At 35.6% G+C, this 13,700-nt stretch overlaps 1 long non-coding RNA gene across 1 annotated transcript; it reads right to left on the bottom strand.

The window, feature by feature from the left end:
* Window positions 1-8,270: 8,270 nt before the first annotated feature.
* On the bottom strand, window positions 8,271-12,755 carry LOC127082740 (uncharacterized). Its single transcript, XR_007788206.1, has 3 exons — window positions 11,657-12,755; window positions 9,021-11,450; window positions 8,271-8,871 (listed from the first exon to the last, which is right to left on the bottom strand). It is a non-coding gene; the product is annotated as an uncharacterized LOC127082740 (long non-coding RNA).
* Between the last annotated feature and the right edge of the window lie 945 nt (window positions 12,756-13,700).

Genomic DNA, 13,700 nt, shown 5'->3' with positions numbered 1-13,700 from the left:
GATGATCGGAGAAATAACAAGTGTACTATTTTGCCTGTATAGTAATAATGGGGACAGTTCCCCGAATGTCGATCTCAATGACTGCTCGCAAATATTAAGTTAGAATTTTTGTTCAATTAAACAAAAACTTGTGTTGGGAGTTTTAGATTCAAATTTATAAATATAATTACAAATAAAATAAATAATGTTGTAAAAAGGGTTTTCAAGGTAAAGAAACATGTCAGGGAAGGTGTGTAATTTGTCCCTGTAACAACTCTGAGTCACTATTGCATCAACAAATATCAATTAATTACTACCGATTCTCAAGGGTATTTTCTCTCAAGGCCTTGGTGAGAAAACCTTTAATTCTTCATCCCTAATATTTATGCCCATAGAAAATTACCGGTGAAATTAAGCATTAATATATCGAGAATAATCTGGTTTCTACAAGGTATCCTCAGTCCTAAGTGATATCTACTGTAGAATAATCTTATGAAAGCATTATCAATGGAGGTTCAGCATAATCGATAATCATACAACAATCTCAATTGTTCCGAAAGAGAAATCATTAAACACATCAAAAGATTAAGGTAATTCTGAAAAATAATATTGTCATTGCAAATGTAAACTCAAAGTCATTACATATTCAAATCAGGGACACCCCCTAGCATTAGGGAGTTTAGCTACTCATAATGTTCAAGCAAATTAAAATATAAAACGGAGACATTACAAGTATTCAGATGAACTTTGATTATCAATTGCTTCCGCTCATGTAAGATCGCTTTTCTCCCAAAACCTTGATTTCTCTCATTTTGAATCGTATCAATTCTTGTTCTATCAAAAGGTCCCTTCTTGTCTAAAAATGTTGCCCTCTTATAGAAAAGTCTTTTCTTTCTTTAAACAGATCCACAAAAGTCCATCACATCCGCCTCGAAATTGACCAAAATGCCCCTCAATTAGGAATGACAACATAAAAGTCAAAATTGGACTTTTTTCACGCATGCCTGCTACGGCCCGTAGTCGGTGCTACGGGTGGCCGTAGCAGGCCACTGTTTGAGAAGTCTAGTGCCAGGTCCCCTGCTACAGCTCGTAGCAGATGCTACGACCCATAGCAGGTGTTACGGATGGTCGTAGCAGGTGCTACGGGTGGCCGTAGCAGGCCACTGTTTCAATGGATGGTTGCTCTTTGTGCCAGGCCCCCTGCTACGGCCTGTAGAAGGTGCTACGGATGGCCGCAGCAGGCCTGTTGGACTACGCAAATCTCTTCCCGATTTTGTTTGCTTCTCCTTGGTTTCTACCTTCGATCCTACTTGAGTACCTACATGAACCTGAAATGCAGAAAGTGCACACACCCAAAGCGTCAAATGCGATAAAAATAGAAATTACACTAATAATGATGAAACAGTAAAATTAGCTATTTGTTAAAAACATAGACTCAACAGAACATTAATTCAGACAAAGTAATACAAGTTACTTGGATTTTCGCCGAATAAGTGACAAAATAAATAGCATAAAACGGTGACTGGTCACAATCCCAAACATATCTCATTGCTTGTCCTCAAGCAATTTTCAGGACATATTTTTTTTACCTCATGTCACTCCCCAAAATAATTGAAGAATCAACTTTTTCCACAATACTGCTGAGATTTTTCATGACTTGCTCATTCTTCTTCTTTCAGGGTCCCCTGCTTTCTTCAATTATTTGTTCCGCCACACTTATACATAGGGGTAATACTTCACTTGTCAGCTTATTTCACTCTCGGGGCTATAGTGTTTGCACTCATGATACCATAGTATGCAATACCTACTCGTAAGCTTGAATAAATTCTTCTTTCATCTCACCTGCACAATACACACACTTTAGAGGTCTTTTAGGTTATATTGGGGCTTGGGTTAAGGTGGGATATGAAAGGGGTAGAAATGGGTTTTGCATTCAGAGTCAATGTCATTATTCTTTTCACTGTGTTTGTTCTATTATACCATTGACATATCTTTTTCTTTTTCAGATCCGTTACTCAGTTCTTTTTGTTTTTGGTTTTATACCCAACTGAGTGTTTTTTCTCGGTTCCATCAAATTTCTCTTTTCTTTTCTCTTTCTTTTGTTTCCTTTTTTTCCGATGGTCGTTTTTCTTATTTTCTCTGCACTCACCTTAGTTTCAGTTTCTAATGGGGCTACCCCAAACTTAGAATTAAACACAATTTCAAGAACATAACACTTTCTCTGAACATGGTAAGGAAGTGTTTGGGTCGCGGGTTACATTCATGTGGTGATATATACAAACAAAGAGCTACATGCTCAAATTGGGTGAACGAAGGGTAATAATTAATAAGGTTGGCTTGGAAGGCTCAGGTTTAAAAGAAAAAACTTGCCTCATTGTGTATATTAATGCAGTGAGATTCGAAGAGAACTTACACAAACTATGAGTGATAGAGACATACCTGAATTATCTCTCGTGATGAATCTTGTGTTTGACTTTTAATTCTCACCATGTTTGGTAAAGCTAACAAATTCTGTAATACCTCTAGTGTGATGCAGCTTCCCTCTTAAGTTGGGATGTACATGGTTCCTCTATTAGTCGAGCTCAAGAAAGTTGTGTTCGATCATCTTCAACAGTATCAAAAAATTTGGGGGTACTTCAATGGCCGTAACCAATCATCTATTTTCACTAAGCTTCGTCACTTATTCAAGCACTAAATTCCAGCAACTGTGTATTACTTGACAACACTTAATCAAAATAAACAATCAAAATAGAAAAAAAAACAATAATAAAAAGAAACTATTAAACCTCCCTCAAACCTGAACTAAACATTGGCCTCAATGTTTTAGAACAAGAAAGATAGAGGGTTGACTTACAATGCCCTCATTGAGGAGGTGGAGGAAAATGCAACATCAACTGTTGCATCATGGATTGCATTTCCTCCAGCATGGCTCCTTACCGAACTTGCTTAACTCCTTGTCGAGTTTTCTCGGCTCTCAAATCTATGAGCTCCACTTGCATCCATATCCACTGGTCTTGATTCATAGAGAATGATGTGGGACCTTGTTGGGTTTGCTCTTGAGTTGGAGGTACAAACTGTTGCTGGTAGGTGACATCTTCCTCCATTGTGTCACCTGCAATAAAATCATCCATATTATGGTTGTCCTCCTCATCGGGGGCGGCACTCGCATATAACCCGTTAGAAAGATCAATAATACCTATTATGTTAGGGGCAAGTAATTCTAGGACAAACTGGCCTCGACTCATCAGTGAGTAACTATTATGAGTAACAGAAGTCATCCCTTGGTGAATGAGGGATTCCATGTCAATCTTGGCTTTACCTGCAACAAGGGTGTCATAGGATATACTGAGGGCATATCCTAGATGCTCTGCAATTTGGGTAATCATACCCCCCACAGAAATGCCTCTGGTGGGTGCACGAGCAACTCTGCCCAAATAATTAGTTGCAAAGGCAGCAACATTAATAATTTCATTATTAGCTATAGCCTGCAGAAAAAATAACTCCCTCTTGGTGGCCACCCCAGTACTATCACCACATCCAAAAAGAGTGTAGGTTATGCCCTTTTGGGCCTACCGGAAGCAGGGGTTCTTAACCATTGATGCATTGGCCATTGCGGAACCGTACTCAAGACTACCTGTAATTTCATACCAAAAATGCTTCATAGGAAAATCATTCGGCACATCACCTGGCCCATAGATGGGTAGCTTAAGGATATTTCTGAGTTCCTCAATAGTTAATTCATGATTTTCATTAAAAAGGAGAAATTTGAGGGTACTAGAGTAGTACCTCACATTTCCGAGCCATTTTCTCAGCAGTTGAAAATCCAATGTACTCAGAAATTCAAGAGTTATGTGCTCAAAAGTAGGCGCTTCAAAATGCATAAACTCCAATAACCCAATAACATGAAACATTCTATCTACCTCAAATTTTAATCCTAAATCAATAAGAGTTCGTTCACACGTGTACCTAGAGGGCATAATTTTATGTTGTACAAGCATCGAGTACCTTTTGGCTTGCTCCTCGTTCTCAAAAACAATGTTGTGAGGGTTTGAGTTGCGGACACTGCGCTTTCTCGTTCTGGATGATTCTGCAACATTGGTTCTTTTTGGAGGCATCTTTGAAAAAAATTGTCGATTGGAAAGTTTAGTTACAAAGAATTTTGTACCCGGAATAATATTTAGGATGGGATTTTATGAAGTTTTAATGAAGGGAGTTTGTAGTTTTTAGTGGTTTTGTGGAGAGAGTTGATAGCTTTTGCTGATGCCAACAATGGGGTTTTTGTGAGAAGTTGGAGAGAGAAGTGATGAAGATGGAAGGTTTTGAATGAGAAAAAGAAGATGAAGGTAGTGATTTTAGGTAATGATGAGATATGATTGATGGTTAAAGGGAAATAATGAGATATGATGGGATTTGATTGGATAATGGGTGGTGGGTAGGCCCAAGGTGAGATAAGGTGGAGGGTTTCAAAAATTATGCACTTTTACCCGCAGACTCGCTATGGGTGGCCGTAGTGAGCTTCTGAATTTACACCACTACCAATATGCTGCCTGCTATGGGCCGTAGCCTCTGTTACGGGCTCCCGTAGTAGGACTCAGTTTCAACCCAATTGTTTGAAGGTCCTGTCTGCTACGGGCCGTAGCCGTTGCTACGACCACCCGTAGTAGGTTTTTGTTACCATGTTTCTTGTTTAATTTCTTAGAGGATTTATGCTGCTTGGTATGGGCCATAGCCACTGCTACGGGCACCCGTAGTAGGCCTCTGGTACTTCCTCTAAAACTCATTTTTTTCACTGTGTGGTTTTTTTGTTCCAGATACCTTTCTCTGTATCGATTCTTCTTTAATTTCATGTATCTCCTTTTGCCTCCCTGCATTGAGGGACTGTATATCACCTGACTACGAAACAAAAATAAAATAATGAAAACGAAAATTTATCAATAAGTAAGGGTTTCCTCCCACGAAGCGCTTCGTTTAACGTCGCATGGCTCGATGGTTTACCACACTATCCGTGTAGATAAACATTTTTCACCAGGCCAATTCCTCATCCTGGAGGATACGGCCTCTCCTTCTTTTTTTGCTTCTGGACTGGAACCAGGAATTTTTCCATTCGGAGTTGCTAATGGAGGTGGTAGTAGTTAAGAAGGCCTTTTTGCGTCTTTTTCTGATGTTGGTATGTTACTTTTCCTTTTCACATTTGTCCTGATCATGCCTACTTGATAGTGATTTTCTTTTTCTACCTCTAGCTTCTCATTTTCAATAACATTCAAGGTTATTTTCATCACCATAAACTTTTAAATTTAATATGCCCTGGTCCATGTCGAAATTGCATCAACTTGTCTACATGAATGGTCGACCAAGAATGATAGGTGTCTCTTCATCTTCAGGTATGTCTATGATCACAAAATTAACATGAAAACTCAATTCCCCTATTGTCACCGGCACGTCTTCTGCTTTTCCATAGGCATTCTTTATCGAGTGATCTGCAAACTTCAAATTGGTCCTTGTATCACTGACATTTTCAATACCCAGCCTGTGGTAGATTGACAATGGCATCAGACTCACACTAGCCCTAGAATCAATTAGTACCTTTTTGAAAGTTATTTCTTTTATTGTGAATGGGACTGTGACCGCTCCAGGATCCTTCTACTTGTTTGGGATTCTCTTACCTAGTGATATTGCACTACACTTTTCCTTCCAGGCTACCGATTCTTTTGAATTGGTCTCTTTTCGGCGATTACCTCTTCCATGAATTTTGTGTACATGGCCATTCGCTCAAGTGCTTCAAAAAAAGGCATATGACTCTCTATATTTTTTAACATTGTCATGAATTTATCAAAGTTTGTCTCTCTAAGTTCCTTCTTTGATGCTCTCAAAGAATATGGTAACTTAATCACAGGTTTAGTTTCCTTTTTAGTTTTATTTTCAGTTGGCCTTCCGGGTGGTATAACTTTTTCATCTTTAGCAGCCTTCTTAATTTTTATCGTGACAACATTAACATTATCATGATTTCTTGGATTTTGTATTGTTTCACTTGGTAAGGAACCAGGTATTCGAGAACCTATGATTATTTCTTGTTTCCTATGATTATTTCTTGTTTCCTCTTTTTGGTCTTTAGCAGCCTTCTTACTTTTTGATGGAAGCGGTAATGTTCCTATGATTATTTCTTGTTTCCTCTTGGAACTGGGAATTTTGGGTTGCATCTTTTTAATGGAAAGTTCCCATTCAGCCTTTTTGGGTGCTTGTTGCTGATATTATTGATGTTGTTGTGGGTACGGTTGATGTTGTTGATATTGTTGTGGTTGGTTCTGATATTGAACGGGACTCTGCTTTGGAAGATCCCCTTGTTGATCTTTCTAGGAAAAATTTGGATGATTCTTCCACCCAGGATTATAAGTGTTGGAATAAGGGTTGTTCTTCTTCAAAAACTTGATCTCTTCAATTTGTTGCGCAGTTGCAACACAGTACACAGTCAAATGAGGTCCTGCATAAATTTCACAATTTACATTTTGGATTGGCTGAATTTGAGCTACATGTTATGTATCAATATTCATAGCCTTTAGTTTCTTCTCCACTTTTACAACAATTGTATCTTTGATTCTTATTTTATTGGTTTCAAGCTTCATATCAATAGTTCCTTCATATTTGCTTAAACACGTATCATATAACTCCAAGTGCTCATTTACAATTATTGCTTCAATGATCTTTTTAATACCTGTGGCTGTTGAAAAGTTTGATGAGCCACCGGCTACTGTATCAATCAATTATTTAGTTTTCAGTAGAAGACCATTGATAAACATCTGCATTTGCTCTGTCTGATCCAAGTTGTGTGTAGGATAAGCAACATGTATCCTCTTGAATCGATTGTATGAATCACAAAGTGATTCTCCTTATTTTTGTTTGAAGTTCATGATGTCGTATCTTTTCCTGAGGAAACCTGAAGCTGGAAAATACTCACTCAAAAAAGCGGTTTCCATTTTTTCCCATGTGGTAATACTCCCAGCAGGTAATGAGTAGAATCATTCTTCTACATCTTCGGATAGGATGAACAGGAACATTCGTAGCTTCTTTGGCTCTTAAGTGTGCCCCTCTATTTTGAGAGTGCCGCTCATAGTTAGAAACCTTTGTAAATGCTTGTTAGCATCTTCGTTGATATTTCCCGAAAAAGGTTTCCTCTCCAGTTGATTAATATTGTTAGGATGCAGCTGAAAGGTTGACACATTCACTGGTTGGTTTACAATAGTTAGCCTACCGCCCAGTGCATTTGTCATCCCATTGTCACCTAACAGTCTTTCCGGTGGTGGTGGATTTTCACCCATCGTTTCGGCCTCTCTTTCTGACTCTTTTTCCAGCACTGAAACTAGCTCTGAATGAACGGTAAGTTGTTCTTTGTCCGATTCCAGCTTTGCTAATCTAGCTTGTCTGAGTCTTGCACTTAAAGTTCTTTCAATTTCTGCATTAAAAGAAAATTCAGCTGAGGTCTTACCTCGCATAAAATATCAGAGACAAACTAGTTGATAAAAGTCGAAATAAATTAAATGACAAAAATAATTAGTTTCAGAGCAACAAAATTTCAATTGAACTAAATTTAAACTCTATATTTTGGCAATCCCCGACAACGGTGCCAAAAAGTTGATCAGAAAAGTAGCAAGTGTAGTATTTTGTCTATATAGGAATAAAGGTGAAATTCCCGGAATGTCGATCTCAGGGACTGCTCGCAAATATTGAGTTCTAATTTTTGTTCAATTAAACAAAAACTTGTGTTGGGAGTTTTAGATTCAAATTTATAAAAATAATTACAAATAAAATAAATAATGTTGTAAAAAGGGTTTTCAAGGTCAAGGAACATGTCAGGGAAGGTGTGTAGTTTGTCCCTATAACAACTCTGAGTCACTATTGCATCAACAAATATCAATTAATTACTACCAGTTCTCAAGAGTATTTTTTCCCAAGGCCTTGGTGAGAAAACCTTTAATCATTCAGCCTTAATCTCTATGTCCATAGAAAATTATCGGTGAAATTAAGCCTTAATATATCGAGAATAATCTGGTTCCTACAGGGTATCCCTAGTCCTAGGTGATATCTACTACAGAATAATCTTATGAAAGCATTACCAATGGCGGTCCACCCTAATTGATAATCATACAACGATCCAAATTGCTCCTAAAGAGAAAGCATTAAACACATCAAAAGATTAAGGTAATTCTGAAAAATAATATTGTCATTGCAAATGTAAACTCAAAGTCATTACAGACTCAAATCCAGGACACCCCCTAGCATTGGAGGGTTTAGCTACTCATAATATTCAAGCAAATCAATATATAAAATAGAGACATTACAAGTATTCAGATGAACTTTGATCTTCAATTGCTTCCATTCATGAAAGATCGCGTTTCTCCCAAAACCTTGATTTCTCTAATTCTTAATCGTATCAATTCTTATTCTATCAAAAGGTCCCTTCTTGTCTGAAAATTTTGCCCTCTTATAGAAAAATATTTTCTTTCTTCAAACAAATCCACAAAAGTCCATCATATTCTCCTCGCAATTGATCAAAATGCCCATCACTTAGGAATGACAACAGAAAAGTCAAAATTGGATTTTTTTTCACGCATGCCTGCTACAGCCCGTAGTCGGTGCTACGGGTGGCCGTAGCAGGCCACTGTTTGAGAAGTCTGGTGCCAGGTCCCTAGCTACGGCCCTTAGCAGGTGCTACGGGTGGCTGTAGCGGGCCACTGTTTCAGTGGATGGTTTCTCCTTGTGCCAGACCCCCTACTACGGTCCATAGTAGGTGCTACGGGTGGTTGTAGCAGGCCTACTGGACTATGCAAATCTCTTCCCGAATTTTGTTCATTTCTCCTTGGTTTCTACCTTCGATCCTGTTTGAGTACCTACTTGAACCTGAAACGTAGAAAATGCACACAGCCAAAGCTTAAAATGCGACAAAAAAAATAGAAATTACATTAATAATGATGAAATTGTAAAATCAACTATTTGTTAAAAACATAGACTCAACAGAACATTAATTCAGACAAAGTAATACAAGTTACCTGGATTTTTGTCGAAGAAGTGACAAAATAAATAGCATAAAATTGTGACTGATCACTGGAAAAGGAGAACATTTGTGACATCCCATATGATGTTCATTTACGACATTTGCGACATTTTCTGTTTGTATGAGACATGATACAAGAACTTGTATTTATAGTAGTTATAGACAAATATGAACCTAAAAAATTCTATCTTTTCGTAAAGTCATGTGTATGATTCTTTATGGGTCCTCAACTCATAGATAAATTGATGGCAAACAAATGTGTGATCACCTTCTCCTTTACCGAGCAAAGTCGAAACAACTCGAAAACCACAATTACCAACACCCTCAACATTGACAATTTATTTGATGTATTTGTGCATAAAAGTTGACTCCTCGTCAATGGATGGAATTTTTTGTGGAGGTGGTTTGCTAATGCGATCTCCTTTAAAAACACTTTTTTGAAATTTTGGAGTTGGTGAGTCCGGAAAAACTTTGTCAACATGTTCAAAATACGAAGAAAACCACACCATTGAATTGTCATTCGGTGTAGGCTTGACCTTCTTCAGAGCATCTTTTGTTTTTACCGATTGAGAGGGTGGTTTCAAGTCAGTGGTTTCTGGATAAGAAATCTTCCTCAATTATTCTTTGATGTGGAGTTTCATATTGTCATCTACTTTCAAAAATCTCTCTTGTATCACTTTCCATTCGGTCATGATAGAGATATTAGATTTACCTTCTTGCATGACATCATCATCATCAAACATAAGTCTTTTCCGGCGACTGCGAACTTCATGCATTCTTAACGGGCTACCAAGTTTCACCTTCTTACTATAAGATAAGCACATGGGAGACCATAGGTTTTCACAATTGTGCAACCATATTTTGCGCTATTGAAGCCTACATTATCAACTTCTTTTGCTTTGTGAAAAATATAATTCAAACCTGATCGAGATATGTTTTTGACCAACTGAGAATAAAGATTTTTATCTTTAAATATGTGTTCCAAAACTATGATGCTCCGACCAAATGATGTATGTATCTCATTATGATGGTTCTTGATCATTTGGTTCACAAAGTCTCAATCTCAACACAAATCGCCCTTACTATTTCCCAACCAATTATTCAATGTAGCATGGGCAGACTCAACTCGATTTTTTGTTATATTCCCAAGGTGTCTAACCTGATCGGTCTGTGCACAAACAAATTTCTCCTTCACTTGGTCCAAAATTGTGCTTTCAACATATTTTCAATAAATTTTGATATTTCTCACGCACCTTCCTGAAATGTATAACGAAATTGGCTAGAAGAATTTACTATAAAATTCCATGCATCCATTATGTTTTGCACTATCACACCCTCCTTCACCATTTTTCTATCTTCGGACTTTATATGTTTCATCCCTGCCGCGGATTTAACCTGACTTCTCACATTCTTTTTTATGTGATACCTACAAAGTAATCTATAAGAAGTAGAAAATAACTTTGCAACTGAATTCACCAAAGCGATATCACGGTCGGTAACAATTACTTTCGGCATCTTTTCTTGGTCCTTCAAGATTTACCGACACACCTCTAAAGCCCAGGTAACATTCTCCTCTTTTTTTGTTCTCTAGAAAAGCAAACCCGACAATAAGTCATCTCAGTGGAGGTAACACCAACCATCTCGAATAGTGGAAGTTTGTACTTATTGGTCTTATACATTGAATCAATGATGAGCACAACAGAAAATATGTTGAACAACTTGATGGAATGAGGATGAGTCCAAAATATATCTCTAACGATTACTTCATCATTGCACGTTCGGTACCTAGAAACACAACTGTTATCATCCAAAAGTTTCAATAGTTATTGCATTTCACTTAGATCCCCCTTAGCACCTTGTTATATTGGTATCAAATATTCTACACTTGCTTGATATTTGAGATACTTTCGGGTCTTTTGCGTTTCAAAGTTACAAGTATGTGTTTCGGTTGAACCAAATTCATTGTCATGTCTGAAACACGTTCCTTCTTTTCCGGCATGAGGCAACACACAATTGGATGACTGACTAACTTTTCACACATATCATGACTATGTAAACAACATATGACATTAAATCTCCATTTCTTATTTTCCAACATATAATCAAACAACTTAAAGGGACACTCACATTTTCTTGAACCGGTGTCATCTCGTTTAAAATTTCGGAGAAGAGACCTACATTTCCCACTTCTTTCGCATGTCATTGTCACAAATGTACCTCTTCTCTGAATCATTATTGGACCTTCCGATTACCACATCAAATCTTGATTTAGAGGCCTTCGTAAAAATCAATTAAAGCATGTGGTCGCGAAATTCAAACTCTTTTTCATTTTTAAATTGGTTTCCAACATCTACCTCCTTCGCAACAACGCCTTTGACATCCGGAGACACAACATATTTGTAAGAAACATCGGGGTGCACCATATCTAATTAAAACAATTATAATAAAAAATTCAAAAATTGCTAAAATTGTAAACAGGGCTGAAAAAATGTGAACAGACATGCTCCAGAGATGCATCTTTGTATGAATTCATACAGAACCCGGAGATGCATCTCCAAATTCAATGTATGATTTTTCAAACTAAAAACAAACTTAATGTGATCAATGAGGTTTGAAATGAATGATATTTACCTAGAATCTCAACTTCTTTTTCTCCTTTTGATGTGATGAAACACAAGAATGAAGAGTTATAGTCAAATTGTTGATTGAGAATGGAAGGGTTTTTGGAAAGAGTTTTGAGTGAAAAAAAGCATGGGTTTGTGATCATGCAGGTGACTGTTTTATCAACTTATTTTGAAAATGCATCTCCATAAATATTTGAGATGCAAAGGTGACAAATATTTTTGGAAGATGCATCTCCATAATATTTATTGGGCTGTTCAAATATCAATATATTTGTTGAAAATATCTAAAGATATGTCTACGGAATAAAATTTTATTTTACTTTGGGGTGGAACTCATTTGATATGTCATAAGGTGGTGCAAATATGTGACTGAATATACATTTCCAAGATCTAAGTGAATTTTTATTTGAAAGTGAATTTTTATTTGTCATTTGTTAAATCATTTATCAAATAATTGTGCTTACTTGGATTATTGAAAAATAATTCACATATATTCTATTTTAATATTCGAAGCTATTATGACTTCAAAGTCTACGTTTTGAAGGACATTCTACATTTTAAGACATATAAGTTAATTCCGACTATTGCTAGAGTAATAATATATTATTAATTTCGCTATTTTTAACAATTTTTATAATTTTTCTATTATTTTCCGTTTTAATGTCTTTCTACTAATTCATGTTTAGTAACATACAAATCATAATACTGTATTTCTTATATTTTGTTTGTAAGACTTTAATTTTAAAATCCTAATTATAACGTATCTTTTTTAATATAGGTAAGAAATATTTATCTGAATTAACTTGCTTTTCCCGATTATTAAACCATTTTTCAACATTTAAGATCATCAAACTGATACTTCATATTTGAGTTGTTTATTTCATAAACTCTGTTAGAAAACTATAAAATAGTTTAGAAAATACTCTATTAAAAAATTCCAAAAAACAAACAAAAAAAATTTCAAGAGAAATAAACAACTATAATTATTTTATATGATCTTAACTTTTTTGTTTGATTTTAAAATTTTATGTATTTTGAACAATTATTTCTCAAACTGTGTCGATTCCATATATGGTTGACGGTCTAGTGTACCGACGACTATGACATATGATTTAAAAATTTTGAAAAGAAGAAAAAGATTATAATAATATAAATAAATAACTAAATGAAAATGACATTAATATAAATAAGGAAATAAATAAATATACAATAAAAAAGTATATTTAAATAACATTACTATAAATAAATTAACAATAATATAAATAAATAAATAAAATAGATAAAAATGATCAAACAATATATAAATTAAAAATAATATAAATATATTAGTTGATAAAAATGAAAATACTATAAATAAATACACAATATAAATAAAAAAAAAAGTGGGTGAAAATAATAATACTAAATATAAATAGATATGTGACTACTACAAATTAAAAACTTTCTATATTTTTGTGTGTTTTTATATGATTATCTCTTATTGTCCATAACGACAACGTCATAGACGAAATATGAAGCAAGAAATCAAGAGAGTAAGACAAATATGATTAAGAAAAATGAGAGATGAGAGTAGTGTGAAAAATGAGAAGTAGAGGGTTTTATTTATAGAGTTAGGAAGAAGATATGATAATAGTGAAGTGATTGAATGAAGAAGATGTGATAATAACGAGTGGTTAAATGAAAAAGATATGAGTGTGATTGAACGGAGAAGATAAGATAATAATGAGTGGTTGAATGAAAATATGTGATAAGCATGTGATTGAAGGAAAAAAAAGTATGATATTAAATGAAGAAACTATGATAATAATGAGCTATTAAATGGAGAATATGTGGTTTTTTTACCGAGATAATCCAGTTTTTCAAAAAAAATCCCAGAATACCCCAGGTTTTAGAAAAATTCCCAAATTACCCCATTTTTAGGAGGCGTCGTCAATTGAATTGACGACTCCTCTTAAATCTTGAATGGTGGCGCCAATTGGATTGGCTAAGGCAGGTGCCCTAGCCAATCCAATTGGCGCCTATGTGTAAGGTTTAAGAGGAGGCGCCAATTC

The sequence above is a fragment of the Lathyrus oleraceus genome, chromosome 5, assembly GCF_024323335.1.
Source record: "Lathyrus oleraceus cultivar Zhongwan6 chromosome 5, CAAS_Psat_ZW6_1.0, whole genome shotgun sequence".
NCBI classification, from domain to species: domain Eukaryota; kingdom Viridiplantae; phylum Streptophyta; class Magnoliopsida; order Fabales; family Fabaceae; genus Lathyrus; species Lathyrus oleraceus.
Note: the sequence above shows the minus strand (reverse complement) of the source record. Positions and strands in the feature narration are given on the sequence as shown.